Below are 15,913 nucleotides of genomic sequence, written 5' to 3' on the forward strand. Positions count from 1 at the left end.
TTTTTTTAAAGTCAAGGTTTCTCTCTTTTACCCAGAACTCACCAATTTGGCTAGGCTAGTTGTCCACCAAGTACCAGACATCCACTTGTCCCTGCCTCTTCAATCATGCAATTACAAGCTCTTGCCACCACTGGTTTTGATGGGATTGGAAGAATGAACTCAGGTTCTAATGCTTGTACAGAAAATGTTTTACTGACTAGCCTATCTCCCTGGCTCCAGGAATCTCATTTTTATTAAAATGTAATTGACATTTACAAAAAAAATTGAATGATCATATGTAATAAGCTAGTCATAGTAGTAGAATGTCAGGTGGTTTCTATCTTTGTAATTTTTCTGGTTGGGCAATGTGTTCCAGGAATCAAACTCAGGTTATCAGACTTGCTAGCAAGCAGCTTTCCCCACAGAGCCACCAGAGTCCCTGGCCCAGACTATAGAATTTAATGGCATAATTCCCATGGATTGTTTCCTTGATAGTATTGTGTTACGTACACAAGATTGTACAAGATGCTTGTACAGGAAAAAGTATTTTCCAACACGACCAGCTGTTGGCAGATCGGCAGTCTGGAGGACATGTACTACATTCAGAATGTGGTACAGAATACATTAAGCAAAGGAGTCAAAGCCAATGTTAGAAACGGTAATGCCTGAGATACCAGTGAGACTAAATATGACCGGAGATGCTTCCTGATAGCCTTGGAGCCCCGTTTTGAAGGATTTAAGAATTTGGAAGTATGGACAACTATAGCAACAATGCCAAAGGCACAGATGTGGCAGTATGTTGCTGATGCAGTGGTGAGATGAACTTTTATTATTTGGACTATTAAGAAAAATAAGGGGAGCTGGGCAGTAGTGGCACACACCTTTAATCTCTGCACTCAGAAAGCAGAGGCAGGCGGATCTCTGTGAGTATGAGGCCAGCCTGGTCTACAAAGTAAGTTTCAGGACAGCCAAAGCTAAGGTGACCTTAAGAGAAACCCTGTCTTGTAAAACAAATAACAAACAACAACAACAACAAAAACAAAAAAAAAGAGGGGTGGAATTCGGTTTAGGCATATAAAGACACTGAAGGTTGATGCACATTTACCTGTCACATCTGTAGCTAATTATGAACTTGAATCTGAACAGGTTTTCAAGCAAATATGGAAGTCTTTTCCTTCCGAGATGAATGGAAGGCCACAGTCCCTGCAGGGAGGCTTAGCTCATTCCTGGCACTTGTCTTGCTGACTCATCCTCTCTGCAGGTCCTGTTGTGTTCAAGGGCTCTCAATGTTAAGAGCCGTCAGTCTCCCATCTGCTCTTTCTGTCTGTCAGGCGCTGCCCAGCTGAGGCCCCCCTGGCCCTGTGCACCTGCTTTACAGGCTCTGATATTTGCTTTTAGGAAAAGACCTTGGCTGTGACTTTGTGACTTGAGGCCACCTCGAGTGCTCACACCTGTGAGTTAAGACGTGCGATGCGTGGTCTGGGATGTGGAGAAAGCTGCTCAGAGTTGAGGTGTCCTGTGTGTTAGTCACTGTTCTGACTGTGTAACTGAGGAAAGAAAACTTGAGGAGAGGAGGCTTATTCGTTTATACCCTTTCCTGCTAGACTGGCTAATCAGAGAGCCCTTGGCCTCCCCCTATCTCTGCATACCATTTCCTGCCTCCCCGCCACTTAGTGCTGGGTTTATAGACACTCACTGCTTTACATTGGTCCTGGGGAGCTGAATCCAGGCGGGTCCTTAGTCTTACAGAATGTGGTGGTTGAATAAGAATGATCCCACAGGCTCATATATTGACTGTTTAGTCACCGGAGAATGGAACTCTGATAGGATTAGAAGCATTAGGATGTGTGGCCTTGTTGGGAGAGGTGTGTCACTGGGGGTAGGTTTTGAGGTTTCAAAAGCTCAAACCTGATCCAGACTGTCTTCCTGCTTCCTGGGGGTCAGAGTGTAGAGTGCTCACCTACTTCTCCGGGACCATGTCTGCCTGCATGTCATCCCCTCCATGATGATAATGGGTTAGCCTCTGAAACTGTAAGCAAGTCCCCGATTAGATGTTTTCTTTTATAAGAGCTGCCTTTGCTTGGTCATGGTGTCATAGCAACAGAACAGTGACTTTACCTATGCCACTTCTGTTATGAATTATTGAGCAGGGGGACCCCCCAAGATATCCCGCACATGCAGGGAAACACGCTGAGCAGATGCAGCAGCAGGCTGGGCAGATACACACCATGTGGGCACGGTGGCAACAGTGGCGGCCAGTAATACACAACCCAGATGCTGCATCCACGTGGAGAGTTTATTATAATAGAGAGATGAAGAGAAAGACAGAAAAAGGGAGAGAGAGAGAGTGAGAGAAAGAGAGAGAAGAAGAGGGAGGAGTTTTTCCTTAGAATGAGGCTTTTATGTCAGGACACAGGGTGGCGCCAAGGGGTGGGGTTTCAAGGGGCGGGTCAGAATATTAACAACTTCACTTCATGGATTTATAAAATGAATGACCGTGGAGGAGACTGGGAAGAAAGAAGAGTGGGAGGAGGGGGAAGAAGAAGAGGGATGGCTTCCTGCTCTGAATCTGCCATGGTGCACCAGCTGTGACCATCATGGCATCCCCATCTCAGAGCTCTGGGCCTCTGTCATTGTTAATAAAAAATGTTTCCAGCCACGTCCAAGCTCTTGACATTTAGACAAGACGTTGTCATCTGTGAAGTTCATTCTGGAACGTCACACAGTCGCGTTACAACATCACACACACACACACACACACACACACACACACACACACACACACACACACACACCAAAAACCTTTCATACTGTTTTGCAGAAATTTATGACTTTGAGTTGGACTGCATTCCTAGCTATCTTTAGCTTTATGTGGCCTGTGGGCTATGGATTGGACATGACTCAACCAAAGGAGCCACAGGACATTATGGTTTGAATGCAAAAACCCTCCATAGACTCCCATGTTTGGGAAGGTGTAGAGCACTTGGTTTCCTAGCTGACAGCACTATTTTGGGAAGGTGTGGCGCCTTTGGGACTGTGGCCTCACTACCAGAAGCAGACTGTTGGATATAGGTCATTAAGGTATGTTGGATTCTGGTACAGTCAAGGGGACTCTGCTTCCTGATCCTCCAAGATTTTACAAGCTACATTGCAAGCTGCTGACATTCCAGACTGAACTGCCCCAGTTACTGCAATGTCCCAGCCATGGGGGTACCTTTAAATCATACGCCCAGACAAACCTCTCCTCTTTTAGGTTGCATCTGTCCTGGAGATTTTGCCACGGCAATGAGGAAAGTGACTAATTCAGAGATCTACACTTGTCTCTAGAATTTTGTGGTATAGTGACATTGGTACCAGCACGACTACAGGGTCCTTTTTTTTTTTTTTTTTTTGGCTGTGTGTCCCTCTGTCCAGGAAGTGGTCTGGAGGCAACTCCCTGGCACCTGCTCGTCCCCTTCTGTTTTCAATTCTTTCTTATCACTGGGTTGTCTGCCTACAATGGGGGCTGCATAACTGGTAACCAGAAACACCCCCTGTGCCCCCACACTCCCAATGCATTAAGCAATTGCCTTTTCCCCCAGGGCATGTTGTAGGAAATCCGCCTGGCTTGGCACTTGCTCTCCAGCTCAGGCAGGTGGGGAAGGGCAAGGAAATCCCCAGTTATTTTTAATGTCGGGGCTTTGCTGAGAGCTTGGCAGAATTTCCTCGCAGGTTGGGGGCCCCTGGAGGCCCCAGGGCACTGCCTGCCTAATTCCCAGAGTTCAAGCACAGATGGCCCCCATCAGCCCTTAAGTGGGGGGAGGGGTTGTCACTCCAGTGAATCTTTGGAGGGACTCTCCAGGGGCCTGGCCCAGCTGGCCATCTCCTGCCTGAAACTGTGTAGTGCAGAGGGGTGGGAGGGTGAGAAACAGCAGATGGGCCTCAAGGTGCAAATTTAGTTCCAATCTCAGTTGATTTGGGCAGGGGAGGAGAGACACCTCTTTATTAGCAGTGTTTGTTTGGGCATTAACCTGGTTGGGGGGGTGGGGGGCTTGGAGAGCACTCAAAATTCATGCTGGAGTGGGCCAGCTCAGTCTGCTGCTGAGCTTTTTGTCGGGGGTAGGGGTTGAAAAGAATCCTTGGCGGGACACCACCTGCCTTGAGTAAAGAAGGCCTGTTCCGAAGAGATGTCCTTGGAACAGGAAGCCAAGGTCCCCAGAGCAAACGAAGTCAGAACTTCCCCAGATGCTAGGTGTTCCGCTCCAAGTCTTCCAAGTCTGCAGGGGAGCTCTGGGCAGCAAACAGCCAGCGTGTCCCCTGGTGGCTCTTTGGCTAGGATGGCTTCTGCAGCTGCTCTCCTCAGGTTGCTGCTGGCAGGCTTAGCTTCCCACAAAGCCTTTCCCACTGAACAAGCATGCTTGCGACAGGAAACGGGAACCAAGACAGTAAAGGTCACCGATGGAGTTGTCAGGCTACTGTGGAGCCTCAAACACCACCACATCAGTGGGAAAGACACTCCGTAAGCGCAAGGGCCGGGAACTTAGGCCTGTGAGACCATCCCGAAAATCTCATTTCCAGGGCTAGGGCAGGTCAAGGGCAAGGTTAGGAGGAGGCTGCAGGGCTAGGGAGAGGGGAAACACATTCCTGCCTTTGGTTTGTTAGGTCCAAAAGAAAGAAACAGGACAAATGGCTACTAACTATGGCGCCTGTTAGCACACCAAACAAATGCTGGCCTCCAGGCTCTCTCAGCATCTCAAGTACCTGTTACAGAGTCCTTGCTGGCATCCAGGCTCCGCTCAGCTCGTCTCACCCCACCCCTACCCTAAACTTCTCCAGCTCATGGGCTCCCCTCCCCCAGCTTCTCATTCTTGTGTGATGCTGCCAGTTTTGCCCTGCACTCTCTTGGCCCCCCTCTCTTGGATGCCCCTCTTTTGGCCTCTCTCTTCTTTGCTCTCTCTCTTCTCCTCCTCTCTCCCTCTCTCTCCTCCCATGGCTGAGTTCAGACCACTGTGTTGTCTCTCTGCTCTGGACTCTTCCAGATGCCTCTGGCTGTACTATGATTAAAATCTTACCTATGATAAAATTCTCCTCAACCACATCTTGGAGCAATCACTTCCTCATTTTACAAACCAGGTGTCAAAACCCCCACTTTATACAGCCGGGAGGCCTGCTTACCCCAGGCACTGCCTGATCTCCCCAGGCCAAGTTGCAGCCTAAATTTCTTGAAGGAAATAGGAGGAATATTGCCCAGCTCCTTGAGGGTCTATCTGAGGTTACATCAGATAAAACTGACACTGTGTTGTGTGACACAGCTTTTTTCTTTTTAATCTTAATAATAATTTTTTATTATTTAAAACAATTAAAAAATTTAAATATATTTAATCATATTCTTCCCCTTCCTTAAGTCCTTCCAGATCCTTTCCCTACCCACCCATCTTTAAGATCTTTATCAAAAAACAAACAAAACCTAATACAACAACAACCCCCCCCCCACACAAACCAAGAAAACAAAATAAAGCCACACCCAAAAAGAAAAACACTAAACAAAACCTATCAAACTGTAACCAAATAAAAGCGCACACACAAAAACTGTGGAGTCCATTGTATATTGATTAACTCCATATACGCAGAGGACCTAGTGTAGATCCTGTGTATGCAGATCCAGCACACAAACAAACAGGCTCTGTGCATGCTGCCTCAGCCTCTGTGAGTTCATATGAGCCTCGCTCATGCTGATTTAGAGGGCCTCGTTCTCCTGGTGTCCTCCATCCCCTCTGGCTCTTACACTCTTTCTACCTCGCCTTTCTTGGGCTTCCCCGAGCTCTTAGGGGGAGGGATTTGATGGCGACGGCTAGGCTGAGTGTTCCCAGGTCTCCCTAACATCTGCCTGTGAGTCTCCATATTTGTTCCCATCTGCTGCAAGGGGAAGCTTCTCTGATAATGATTGAACATTGAGACATTGATCTATGAGCATAGCCGCGTATCATTGGAAGTCACTACGTTTTTGTTTTTGTTTTTTTCTCTTTTAGACCAGTATTCTTTGATTTTCCCTTAGGTCCCTGGGCTGTCTACTATCAGGCTGTTAGCCACCGAAGCAGTGTTGGGTGTGGGTTCCGTATTATGGAGTGGGCCTCAACTTACATACATATTGGTTTGTGCCACCATTGCCCTAGCATATCTTCCGGGTAGTACCCCACTGTAGAAAGGGCTTGTTTCTGGCTTGGTGTTTACATTCCTCTTTTGAAAGCATGTAGAGTGCCTTCCTGTACCAAGGAGGTGAAGGCTCTATGGAGGCACCAGCTTGACATTTCTTTTCTTTTTTTTTTTAATATTTATTTTATGTATATGAGTGACCTGTCTTCATACACACCAGAAGAGGGAATCAGATCCCATAACAGAGGGTTGTGAGCCACCATGTGGGTGCTAGGAATTGAACTTGGGACCTCTGCAAGAGTAGCCAGTGCTCTTAACCCCTGAGCCATCTCTCCAGCCCCCCAGTTTGGCATTTCTATGTTGAACGAGTTGTGTCTGTGTTGTCTTCAGCAGTGGAGTCTTAGATGACGCAGTTTTTACTGTCAGGCTGCTTGCTGCTAAGTGGGAAAGATCTGGTCAGAATAACTTCTGTTTTCCACAGAGTTCCTCAGGCTGAGGCGGCCAGGCTAGTCCTAGGCAAAGCTGCAGTTGCAATTGAACTCCAGCCTGAATAATCCTGAAAGAGAAGAAACACATCTCCATTTCTCAAGTGCTATCTCTTGCTGATTCAGTAGGCATGGGAATTATGGGAAAAGTGTCCTCACTCAGCCTCAGACCCTGGGGGATTTCAAAGTGAATCATTTCAAGGGATGTTTCTTTCTTTCCTTCTTTCTTTCCTTCCTTCCTTCCTTCCTTCCTTCCTTCCTTCCTTCCTTCCTTCCTTCCTTCCTTCTTTCTTTCTTTCTTTCTTTCTTTCTTCCTTTCTTCCTTCCTTCCTTCCTTCCTTCCTTCCTTCCTTCCTTCCTTCCTTCCTTCCTTCCTTTCTTTCTTTCTTTCTTTCTTTCTTTCTTTCTTTCTTTTTTTTCTCTAGTCTTAGCACAGGAAACACTTTGCAAGACAGTGTTTCCCCTGAGATTAATTTTCAGAAGTGCATAAATGCTGTTGTGGCCATTAAAGAAGAATTAATTTAAAGTAGACTCCAAGGTAGCTTTGGGTGTGGGGAGTTTTCTTGTGTTTTGTGTTTATATTTGGTTTTGGTGCTGAAGTTAGGCCTGGGGCCTGCTTTTATCACTCACCTCCCTCAGCCCCGTGGGTGTGAAAAGTTTCTTTAAATGCAGACTCACTCAGGTGGTCTGGCAGGGTTATTTGTTGACTCTAAAAGATGGGAGGGGACCACAATAAGGGCGGGGGGTAGGAGTTGAGGAGGAGGTCCTTTGTGGAGATGATGTGTGATGCAGTTGATAGGTTTTCTTCTTTTATTAGTTTGTTTTGTGGAGTGCTGTGTTGCTAAAATTCCTTCCTTGGGGAGACATAAAGTCTATCCCTCCTCCCAAGGTCCCCAAAGCAGGATTTTTGAGAATCAATGAATTTATTGGGCTTCCTACGGAGCCGAGGCGTGGCTTAGGGGTGTGTGAGCACTCTCCCTCAATCAACAGCATCTGAAAAGCCTTACCCAGCAGGGGTGAGGGCTTCCTCTGTAGTCCAATAGGTGGAGCCAGCACTTCCAGTCTGCCCCAGCCTCTATACACTCTAGCCTTCCCCTAGGCCAGGTGGTATGGAGTAGCTGGATCCTTGGGCAAGAATCTTGTGCCTTACATCCCTGCCTCTATTCAAGGGTTTAAACCATCACCCAGCCCCATTAGGATGGTCTTTTGCAAGGGGCACAGATGAGTTCCACAAGATGGCAGTTTGCTTGGCTCGAAGGAGGACAGTCACTCAGAATAGCATGCTATGCACACACTGTGAGGAGGACAGTCAGTCACTCAGAACAGCATGCTATGCACACACTGTGAGGACAGTCACTCAGAACAGCATGCTATGCACACACTGTGAGGACAGTCACTCAGAACAGCATGCTATGCACACACTGTGAGGACAGTCACTCAGAACAGCATGCTATGCACACACTGTGAGGACAGTCACTCAGAACAGCATGCTATGCACACACTGTGAGGACAGTCACTCAGAACAGCATGCTATGCACACACTTGGAGGAGGACAGTCAGTCAGAACAGCATGCTATGCACACACTTGGAGGAGGACAGTCAGTCAGAACAGCATGCTATGCACACACTGTGAGGACAGTCAGTCAGAACAGCATGCTATGCACACACTGTGAGGAGGACAGTCAGTCACTCAGAACAGCATGCTATGCACACACTGTGAGGACAGTCAGTCAGAACAGCATGCTATGCACACACTTGGAGGAGGACCGTCACTCAGAACAGCATGCACACGCTTTCTGACTGAGCTATAGTATCAGCCCTCCTTTAATACTTTTTATTTTGAGACAGGGCTTCATTAAGTTGCCCAGGTTGGCTTTGGCCTCCCTCCACAGCCTCTGATCTTCTGCCTCAGCCCCTGAGTGGCTGAGATTACAGCTATGCCACTAGGCTTGACTTTGTTTTGAAACAGGGTCTTATTGTTAAGCCCAGGATGTCCTGGAACCCACGATGAAGCCTAGGCTGACTTTGACCTTGTTCTTTCCTGCTGTCTCAGCCTCCCAAGTGCTGGGATCACACATATGCACCACACCATCAACAAGATGTGTTAGAATGGAGACAGGGCAGCAGGGTAAGTGTAGGAATGAGGTGGGTGAGTGGTGGAAACCAGGGAGAGACTTGGGAAGAACTTGGGCTCAGCCAAAGCTGCCTTCAAATTTTGGTTATGCTTTGAATTGTCCTTGTACGACAAGCATACCTTAATACTTTAGCCTTCTGAGTTCATGATGAAATATTCCTTTAAAGCCACCTTGAGTCTGAGGTTATGTACATTTTTCTGGGGAGGGGGGTACAATCCATGTTTTCTCGAATGCTGGGTGCATGCTGTAACACCAAGCCCCGTTGTAAGACCTCGAACTGAGCGGGATAAGAGAAAGCTGGAAAGCATTTCCTTGAGTTTTTCCTCCCTCTGGTCAGAGAGGTGGATCTAAACTTAGAAGATTTAATTAAGAAGAAAAACAATCCACTATTTTGGGTTTTTCTCTAGGAAGCAGGGATGGGGGTGTGTTGGAGATGGGGGTGGGGGATTGCTTAGCTTCTACTGGTCGTTCCTAGAAGGAGGTACTTAGGATCTTCTGTTACATCCTCTGTTACATGGTTGTAGTTCAATGCCTAGATTCACCACCTTTCCGGCTGTTAGGAGCTCACCATATTGCAGGTGCTCAGATGTCCTCAGAGCATCATTTCCTCTGGTCCTGGAACTGCTGTGCACATCTAGAATGGAGATTGGGCTAATAAGATGTAGTTTCATGAGTGAATGATTGCAAAGATAATGTCTGACTATTCTTGTCCACTTCATCTCTCTCCCTGTGCTGCCACTAGACTGGTATTGGAGGCTGGCATTTTTCTCCTTCTGCCCATATAGTCACCTGGGGCCACCACAGGCTCAGTTTCTGCATCATGAAGAGATTTCTAGTCTCTTTTTCAGAAATACTGAGACCAGGATATTTGGGGCAGATCTTTTCATTTTGTGGTCCTCAACACTGCAACCCTTGCCAGTCCCACATGAGCAATCTGTACTGTGCGAGGTGATGCCCAAATCTTAAACCCTCTCTTCTCTGTGCTCATTTTAAACCTGAGTTTAATTTAGAAAAGACAAATTCGTGTCTCTAACTTCAGCTGCTAGTAACCTGGGGGAGACCTGCTGGGAGAGTGCTTGCAGTGGAACAGAGTGTACTTAAAGCTCTAGTTCCCCAGCCGCCAAATATCAAAGAGTTAGGTAGATAAAGATGCTTAAAGAGGAGAGTGTGGATTCTCATACTCGTGAGAGAGAATCTACTTCGTGTGACAAAAACCATTCGTGTTACCATGTTAGAGATGGGTGCTGGGAAGTGAAATAAATACCCGACCAGGATCAGTCAGTGTTGTGGAGAAGTAGGATTTGCAGCCAGGCAGTTCGCTGCCAGCATCTACCCACCCCTCCCTTTCCACCTCCCAGTACTCCCTCCCACAGTCTTCCCACATAAACAGTCCTGTGTAGTCATAAGGAAGCTTAAAATGGGAAGAGAGCTGAGATGAAGTTTGCTTAAAGCTCATCAGGGTGACCCCCCTCCCCACAGCCCCATTTACCCTCTCTTCTCTCCTCTCCCTATCCCCAGGCTTTGTTGGTACTTACAGATTCCTGACAATCTCTAAGGTCCATATCTCACACAATCTTGGAAGCATCAGCTGACATCTGCACACACCCAGAGACCTGTGCCCTGACAGCCTCAGTTTCTAATTCATAGATCACCCACCAAATCTTCTAGATAAAAAAAAAAGTCATAAACTGGGTGTGGAGTACATGTCTATAACCCCAGCACCCAGGAGGTGGAGGTAGAGGACCTAGAGTTCAAGGGAACCCGAGCTTTATAACAAGACCCTGTCTCAAGATCAAAACAAAAACAAAAACAAAACTGTGACCATAGTTCAATGTTAGATCACTTACTTAGCAAGCACAGGCCCTGGGTTGAATCTACAGCACCACAGAAGCAGAGTAAAACTAAACACCAACTTGAGTTAAGTAAAACTTAACTTAACCCTCAATAAATGGTTTGATATGGGAGTGATCAAAATGCGTTTAGGTGCTAGATACACTGACTTCACAAAATTGAAGTGTGTGTCTTGTGTGGCAGCTGCCCTCACTCAGGGGTCCTTCTGACATGCATGGGAAATGGACTCTGAGTGACAACTGTGGCTGTGAGAGGAAATGACTGGAATATACACAGAACTGGGCAGAGATCCAGCGAAGAAAGTGAGGGAGATAAAAAGTTAAGTTCCCATATCTGTGGCCGACGCTCTGGGAAGCTGTTTCTACGGAGTTCATAACTCTAGATTCCACCTCTAAAGCCAGGGACATCCTGACAGACACAAAGAAACCCTGATGCCTAATGAGAACAGTCTGTGGCGGGATGAAATGGGAAAAAGAATAAAAGGCAGTTTGTTTGTGGAGACTTCTTGAGACCTACGTGTCTGCAGCCGCAGGTCCTTCCAGGGCACCAGGTGTAATGCTTCCCAAGACCTGCAGTGAGGATGTGGCTGTTCCTGCTTTGTGGGGACCCAGAGCACACAGGTTGTGGCATTTGCTCTGGGTCATAGCTGGGGCCTCTGTTAAAGAGGTGGGGAAGAGGAGCTATCTCTGTTGGGTCTTTGGAAGGTGGTTGACAGGGAAGCAGAGGGCAGTGGACATCAGAGGGATTTCCCTCAGCTGGGAGACCTGTGTGCAATTCCTAGAGACTTCTGATTGAATCATGTTGTCCATTGTAGAGTAACTTCTGAGGAGCAGATGGCACTGTGGTGGGGTGGGAGGGGCCTTGGAATGCAGGTGCTCTGAGCACAGGCTTCCTGCTACTCTGCCTGCTCCTCTTCCTCTTCCTCTTCCCCTGCCTGTGGAGTCCCAGAGCTTCTCAGCGATCTATCTGCAAATCACTTCTCATCTTTCTGATCTTCCTCTCAGCAGACCTTAAGCTGCAAGACTCCCTGATAAATCGGGAGTTGTCACTCTTTCCTAGGCTTTGAGCCGATTTATTAAGGTATAATTGATGTGTAGAAGCTGTACATGTGAAGTCTGTCTGCAGAATGTTTTGATATGCAATGTTTTTCGACTTGTGCACCAGTGAAACCATCATCACCAACAAGATATTGCGCACACACATCACCTAAGCAGCTTGGCAACTCCCTCTTGTTCCTTCTGTGCCCCCTCCTCAGGCATCCCCAGACCTGTTTTCTGTCACTCTGGGATGCACGTGAGTAGAACCATACAGGAAATGTCTCTGATTCATCGTGTTACTTTGATAATTCAAGTGTTTCAGTTCTAGAAACCAGTTTCTTATTTCCTATAGAGGGCAGACAGTGCAGATTTGATTGCGGAGAGGCTGTTACAGGAGTGTGGGCACTACACAGAGTGTAGTCCTAACTACGATTGCTTCTAGCTGAGAGCACATGATGACTTTGAGTTTCATCCCTGTGGTGGGCATCCATAGTTCACTCTCTTTTGTTGAGTGTTTTGTGGGTAGATCAAAGGGACCACTCAGTTCTGTTACTGAGTTCCTGTGAGCCCCAACCAGACATGAGCACATCTCTGTCGTTTCCACTGTTGTTCTTGCCAACTAGGAGCTGACCATTAGGGGGAGTAAGGCCCCTCCAAAGTTTCTCCTTAACCTTCAGAGAAGTGGGCGTGCGTGCTAGAAGGACACTACAGACCAGTGAAGCTGAATTGTGCACACCTAAAACAATACGTCGAAGCCACGATCCCTAGTTCTTCAGAAGGTGGCTGTACTTGGACTTGGGGGTCTTTGAAGGGAGAATTAAGTAGAAATGAAATCATGAGGAGTCTCTAATCCAATGTAACTCATGTCCTTATAAGACGTGAGAGTGTGTGTGTGTGTGTGTGTGTGTGTGTGTGTGTGTGTGTGTGTGTCCTAATTGCCATGAAGGGAGGAGATGGCCAATTCTGAGCTAAGGAAAGAGGCCAGGGGAGAAACCCTGACGACCACCTGACCTTGGGCTTCTGGCTCCAGTGCTGTGAGGAAGGAAATTTCTGCCTATTGTGCATCAAGATTGTGATACCTTACTAGGGGTCCCCAGATGACTAGTCCAGTCCTCTGACATTCAATTCAGTTCGGCATTTCTGGATGCTTGCTTCATTGTAGGCTGGAATTGGGGGTGGGGAGGGGAGGTAAGCTTTTGGTTCATTAGAAGCCTATAACTTATTTGGCTTATTTCACATATGAAGAAATGGAAACTCACAATGGGGAACTGACCTGCCTGAGACAGAAGCATCAATGCAGATTCCCACAAGTGATCTGTTCAAAGTGCATCTGTCCACAAGTGTATCTGTTCAAAGGACAGAGGCAATAAAGTTTTGGGTACCATGAAAGGGGCCACAAATACTAAGCAAGGTCCCCTGCCCTGTTATTCAGTTCTTTCTTATGTAACATTCAATGAGACCTGGGCTACTCCTGTCTCCTTTCTGCTCAGACATGGATCATGCACCATGGCTGGGATGGGTCTTACATACATGCTGGCCTCAGGGCCTGCTGACAGGCAGTGAGACAGATGACCAGCTATAACACTGCAGAAATGAGCCCTAGTGGGGCCTTCCCTGGGCTCATGGTTAGAGAAGGTATATTGTTTGCATAATGGAAAGAAATCAGGAGTCTCTGTGGAAACCCGAGGGCATGTCTGCCTCCCCTGCCTCCTGAATCACACTGAAACAACAGCAGAGGTATAAAAAGGAAAGAAGTCCAGAGCTGCACTGGGGACCTCAGGGGTGGCCCTGTGTGCCCAGAGATTCAGGTGGATTTCTGAAAGACAGAAAGTAGATGGGAATAGATGGAAGGGTAAAATGGGGAAGAATAACATCCAGACAGAAGATGTTCAGGAAACTGCTGCAGAGCTGAGTACTCTTAACACTCCTCGGAAAATGTATATTGTGTGCAGAATTGCTTTTATAAGCATGGTGATAATTTTTTTTTTCACTTCTGTTTTGCAGGGACATCATAACTGAACTCTGGCTGCTGCTGTCATGCTCTATGGGCAGCACCGGTGATCAGGCTTTGTGGGTTTGCCACAGGCCCACACACGGCCCAGAGGGAACGGGCAGCTTTTCATGTCTTGTGCATTGCAAATATCATTGTGTCTGTGAGTTCTCTCACAAGGCTTGGAGTAAATGGCTTTGTGAGATTTGAAAACAACAACAACAACAACAACAACCACCACCACCACTTTGTGTTCCAAGACTGACATTCCCTATTGCAGCATTGTGATGCCTTTTCTAGTTTCCCATACTTGGGTAGCTGGTGCTTTTTGTCCCTACTATTGTACAGAATTTAATTAGTCATGTCTCTCATTGCCGCAACAGAATAACTGATGGAAGCAACCTATGGGAAAAGGATTTGCATTGACTTATGGTTTCAGGGGAATATCAGCGTACTAGGCTAGTGAAGACGTGATGGCAAGAGTCTGGAGAATAGTTCACATCTTAGCCAATCTAGAAGCAGAAATCAGAATTAGAAGTGATCAGGCTATCATCTTCAAAGTCCTGTCTCTAGTACCTTGTGTCCTCAAGCTTGGCAGCAAAGGTCCCAAAGGTTTCACAACCTTCAAAACAGCACCACCTGATGGGGACCGAGGACTCACTCAAACACAAGCCTGTTTGGGATGGGGAAGTTCCACATTCAAACCACAATAAGAATGTTCTGAAGCCGGGCAGTGGTGGCACACGCCTTTAATCCCAGCACTCGGGAGGCAGAGCCAGGCGGATCTCTGTGAGTTCGAGGCCAGCCTGGGCTACAGAGTGAGTTCCAAGAAAGGTGCAAAGCTACAGAGAAACTCTGTCTCGAAAAACCAAAAAAAAAAAAAAAAAAAAAAAAAAATGTTCTGAGCATGTTATCTTATTTGAGTCTCATGCAGGGAGAAGGAGAGACCATGAATTGTCTTCATGTGAGAAATAAGAAATCTCTAAGGTCATGGTGGAACCATTACGGAGCCACAGGTCTTGAGGCTGGGGTTTGGGGTTCTTGGCTGCTTTCTTGGTGTCCTTACAGAGAAAAGGACACCTACAGCCTTTGCATGAGCAAAGCAGCTCACAATAGCAGTATGTTCAAACCCCTCTAAAACTCTGGCCCAGGACCAGGGTGTGAAATCTTCTCTGAATCGTTTCCACGTGCCTTCTTGCAAACGCCAGCTGTCATTACGAGTGGCAGAGGCTCAGGAGATTCCAGTTCTGCTGTGGAACAATCCTTTCGTACACTGCGTAAATAATGCTGTGACTGGTTTAACAAAGAAGCTGACTGGCCAACAGCTGGACAGGATAAGATTAGGCAGGAAAATCAGACTAAGGGCACATGGAAGAAGAAGGGCGGAGTCAGAGGAATCGCCAGTGAGACTCAGAGAGGAAACAAGAGGTACAAGATGAAAGAAAGGTAATGCCACATGGCAGAATGTGTAGATTGGTAGAAATGGGTTAATTTAAGTTGTAAGAGCTAGTTAGTCGTAAGACTGAGCCATCGGCTGACATTTATAATTAATATTAAGTCTCCATGTTGGTTATTTGGGAACTGGTGGGTGAGAAAGAAAAGCCTACACAGTTCTTTTTCCAGTTCCTGAAGGTATTTCAAAGCATCTCCTGCTTCCCTTCCCCAGTGAGGATTGGCCTTCTCCTCCTGCCCACAGTCCCCAGCATGGACTGAAGGTGTCTGTAGCATGGAGTTGGGACTGGGCCACGGCCATGACATCTAGCAGCAGGTCCGAAAGATCTCAGATGTTCACCTGTGGTCTGAGCTGCATCTTCCATTCTCAGAACTTCTTCAGCTCAGAGACATTTTTCCTGCATCTGCACATGGACCTGCAGTGGCTGCTGGAGCCCATCAGTCAGTTCTCTCTGGCCAGAAACCACAACAGTGAGCCGGAATGGGTTTGGTTGCCCATTCCTTGTCTCAGCCTACAGCTATATTTAAACACTGAGCTTTGAGAGGTTCCCAGTGAGTTAGCCATCAGCCGGCTTTTGGATAAACAACTGACTTTTGTGGTCGTCCTATTCCTGGTCTAAGAGAACATTTTCAAAGTCCTACTGAGTTTTAAATGACTCAAACCATTTGGTGGTGAGATGGTCAAAGTGCCATCTTCTTCCTGAGTTCTCATTGAAGGCAGCTTGGTGCTGGAGGAAGAGTATTGTCTCTGGATACAGACAGACCTTGGCTTGTGGGAAAGATGAAGTCAGCGGGCACGCTTTTGAGCACCAGGAACCACGAACTCTTCACTTTACTAATTTCTCTGAGTGT

Source organism: Peromyscus californicus, unplaced genomic scaffold (genome assembly GCF_007827085.1).
Source record: "Peromyscus californicus insignis strain IS unplaced genomic scaffold, ASM782708v3 Scaffold_23__1_contigs__length_62951481, whole genome shotgun sequence".
Taxonomy (NCBI): domain Eukaryota; kingdom Metazoa; phylum Chordata; class Mammalia; order Rodentia; family Cricetidae; genus Peromyscus; species Peromyscus californicus.